This window comes from Odontomachus brunneus, unplaced genomic scaffold, assembly GCF_010583005.1.
Source record: "Odontomachus brunneus isolate Ranch 3 - 2012 unplaced genomic scaffold, Obru_v1 Obru_scaffold_012, whole genome shotgun sequence".
Lineage (NCBI taxonomy): Eukaryota > Metazoa > Arthropoda > Insecta > Hymenoptera > Formicidae > Odontomachus > Odontomachus brunneus.
Genome location: NW_022639462.1, coordinates 2,651,867 through 2,656,287, shown reverse-complemented (window position 1 = coordinate 2,656,287; position 4,421 = coordinate 2,651,867).

Sequence of the window (4,421 nt, the reverse complement as noted above, 5' to 3'; positions counted from 1 at the left end):
TGTTGTGCCCTCAATTAAGATAAGCACAACCGGTAATTGGGATTCCGGTGCGAACGTGCAAACGGTTAGGATAGTAAGGGAATCTTATAATCTTGAGGAGTTTTTATAATAAAAATATATTATTGAACTTGTCTTCTTACAGTGTCTGTTCACGTTCTTATTACACTTCACATAGATACGTTTTAACTTATCCTTTAACGCGTAGGTTAATGTTATTATAATGCGAAACACTCGTATTACTCCCGAGTCAGCTGTCTGTCACTTGAGACATGTAACGTGCGCCTCTAAACTGGTCAGTACTTCTCTCTACACTCTCTCTCTGCTCTCTCTCTCCTCTCTCGAGTGGATGGTCCAACTCTTTATATATCATTCATGAAATTAGGGAATTAGGTTACCGACCTAATTACCTAACAGTTCAAAAGTGTAACGCGATGTTTCTGCAGCGCGTGCACTTTTGATTTACTTGCCGTATTTCGCAATGTTCGTTTATGCAATACATGCATTTCGGCTGAAACGTCTTTTAGCGTTTCATCATGTTTTGTCCTACATAACACACACATCAATGATGCACGTTGTTCGCATCGAAATGTCGATGAATAAATTTGGTGTTTTGCTCCAAAAGAGAGGACCGCCGACGATGGACTATTACACGTGGAGAGGAGTACTCAGAAATTACGTACGCAATAACACTCGGTGCATTGTCGCCTCCGACTTTGATGCGAGATCGCGCAAGATACGACGCATAGCGCAACCGGAAGCCGACAGTGACGCCGTCAATAGACTATACGTGGAAAGAGGTCTCGCTACATTGAGAGAGAAACAGGAGAATTTGAGAAGAAACAGGAGGAATTTGAGAAAAACCTGATCAGACTTCATGCTGAAACACGTGCCATATGGGAGAAAGTATTTGCAGCGCGAGAACGCGTTGAATAGGTGGCATTTCGATGTGCTCGCAGTTTCGTCATTCGTGATGAGGCGACCTTAACGATCAAACATGCGGAAAACTGGTGGAGACGGGAAACAATACAGCCCCGAAACGCAACGATTGGTGGAAGAGTTGCCTGCTCCTGCGAGAAGACATTTTCCTTGTAGACGCGTCATTGTGCGCGGATACGATGATCTGTGGCAGGCTGATGTAGTGGAGATGCGTCCGTATTCGCGGCTCAACAGTGGCTACCACTACATACTCACAGTTATCGATGTGCTGAGCAAGCATTCTTGGGCCATGCCGCTAAAGATTAAGAGCAGAAAGAAGGTATATATAAAGGAGGTGGTCGAAGCGTTTGACAAGATAATTCGAGACAGCGGAAGATGTCCAACAAATTTGCAAACCGAGCAGGGGAAGGAATTTTACAATTTTACCGATGTGCAGAGACTCGCAAAAAAACACAACATCAATCATTATTCGACGTACTCGGTTATGAAGGCTTCTGCCGTGGAACGATTCAATCGTACGCTGAAGAATGACATGTGGAAAATGTTTACATTACAAGGAACCTACAGATGGATCGACTCGCTACCGCGTCTCGTGTCGCAGTGCAACGGGCACAAGCACCGAACCATCGGTATGCATCCTGCCGATGTGACCCCTACGATCGCTAAAAAACTCCTCGATACGGTCTACAGCAACGTAAAGATTGCAGCTCCGGCGAGATTCAAAGTGGGCGATCCGGTGCGCGTGAGCAAGTTCAAGACTGTCTTTGCTAAAGGCTACACGTCCAATTGGACTACTGAGGTGTTTAAGATCGTCAAGGTGCAGGCGACCAATCCTGTGACCTATCTGCTCGAAGATGCTCGCGGACAGCCTGTGGTCGGAGGTTTCTACGAGTACAAACTGCATCGTGTTGCCAATCCAAACGTGTACTTGGTGGAGAAAGTGTTGTGCAGAAAAGGCAATAAGGTTTATGTGAAATGGTTGGGATTCGATAAATCATGCAACTCATGGATACACAAAGATAATGTGTTGTAAAAATAATTGTTTATTATGATGTTTGTTATATCTTATTATATAATAATAATAATAATAATAATAATAATAAATATATCAGTATAAATTAATTATTATTTGTATGTCACCACAATTAATTCTAATTATTTCAACTTCCTCTTTTTCATCAGACTCCTCCATCTCAGCCTCCCTCTCATTTGCAACCTCCTCCTCTTCACCGCTGTTGATGACGTTAATTACTTCTATATGTTCTGAAATCAAAAGATTAATTTTAATGGTTTTATATACAGAAAAAATTAAAAATTTTATGTGAAATTATTGTGTGCTTTCTTACTATTATCCTCCTCTCTCTCATCAACAGTTTCAACGTCTATTTCCTCCTCTTCATCAGACTCCTCCATCTCAGCTTCCATCTCCTCCTCCTCCTCCTCCTCCCATTCCTCGGTAGCTAAAATTGGATTAATTATTATTTTAAAAAATATAAAAATCAGAATTATACAATCTATTAAAAACTTACGTGGGGGGCTTTGTTGTAATAAAATCTCCTTTTCCTCCTGAAATGTGGGTCTTCGAAATTTTGTGTTGTACAACATTTTTTGTATCTTTCTCTCTCTCTCTCTGTTGAATTTGGACTATTTGTCGGTGACTCCTGGGTAACTTTTATATGGTCCATTGCTATCTCTTTCTAACATACATGTCTCGTTAGGAGAGGGTTGCTCTAACAAATGTGCAAAATCAGCACAGCCTAACATGCTCCTTAATAGTAACATCATATGTCGCACATGCAGTCAACAGCACCCACACATTGATGTATCAGCACAAAAAATATTGCATTGTGATGCTTAAGATTGTACTGAGAATTTCTCAATTTATCGTTCAATCAGTTAATTAATGTGCGGACATGTAGATCAGATCCGTCTCACTATACGGACACCGTTGACATCGCCGTATTTCATCGGTGTAAAGCATAGATTCATTACATTCATCGTCCCAACTGATTTTATCTATTTTTGGCCACTGTAAACTGTCTCGATAACATATACAGAGTTTGCGTTTATTGTGTCGCTCTATCATCAAAATTGGCATATCAGCATGTGTTCCGTATTTGTTGCTGTTTGGGTCTCGACTGAACTATGCGCTGATGTAATACACATGATTTTATATATTTCAAACGTACAAAATATGCATACTTCTATGATCTTCATGATAATGTCTGGTTTCACATTTTCTGCGCATCTTACTGCCAACCACAAATCGATGCGACAGCACTAAAATGCTACATAGTGACGCATAAGAGAGAGATCTTACATGAATATTTTTGGACTGCACTTTTGATATAAATATTAAAATACACCGTTTCGGTAATTGTTTTTGTGATTTTTGGTAGCCGTTATCGTTTTATTACCGTTTCTTTTCCGTTTTTTACCGTTCTTTATTGTTTCATTCGCATTATTTACTGTTTTTACCGTTTCTTTACCGTTTCATTCCCGTTGTTTACAGTTTTTTACCGTTCTTTACCGTTTCATTGCCGTTCTTTACCGTTTTTTTAATCGTTTTTACCGTTTTTTAACCATTTTTTTACCGTTTTTTACCGTTTCATTACCGTTCTTTACCGTTTTTTTACCGTTTCATTCCCATTCTTTACCGTTTTTTACATAACATATTATCCATGATACGTAACACGCAAACGCTTGCAAAATCTTGTTGCGGGGACACAGTGTACGTGCTCATTAGTAATAATAATATCATGTGTCACATTCTTTTTCTTGCGCATCTAATCTTTTTCTGTCGAATACATACGTTTGCAAAATATTAGAGTTTGCAGCTGTGACTAAAAAAAAATCACGCTGCGAAATACGCGAGCGGCGCGGGCAGTGCGAATGGCGCAGGCGGCGCGGGCTGCCGCAAAACCGTCGCGAAAAACGGCAACGAAAACCGCCGTGAAAAATCCGCCGCTGATCGGTAAAATGATCTATCGAAAGCAGATAGAAAAAATTATATAATATCGGTAATTACCGATTATCGGTATTATGTAAATACGACAGTAAAAATTATGTAAATATATATATATATGTTGATAAAAATTAAGTAATTAAATGTTGGTATATAATATCGGTAATAAATTACCGATCGTTGATATTATGTAAATATGCTGGTAAAAATTATGTAAATATATGTTGGTAAAAAATTAAGTATTAAATGTTGGTATACAATATCTGTAATAATTTACCGATCGTCGGTATTATCGGTATTTTGTAATTATATGTTAATAAAAATTATGTAATTAAATGTTATATAATATCGGAAAAAAATTACTGACTGTCGATAACATCGGTATGCCCCCTTCCCAATTACCGACCGCTGATAATCCCTCCGCGGTGACGTCAAACCTCCCCGGTAACCCAATCCCCCCCCGCTGATGTCATACCCCCCTCCGCCCTCGGTGACGTCATACCTCCCCCCGTGACGTCAT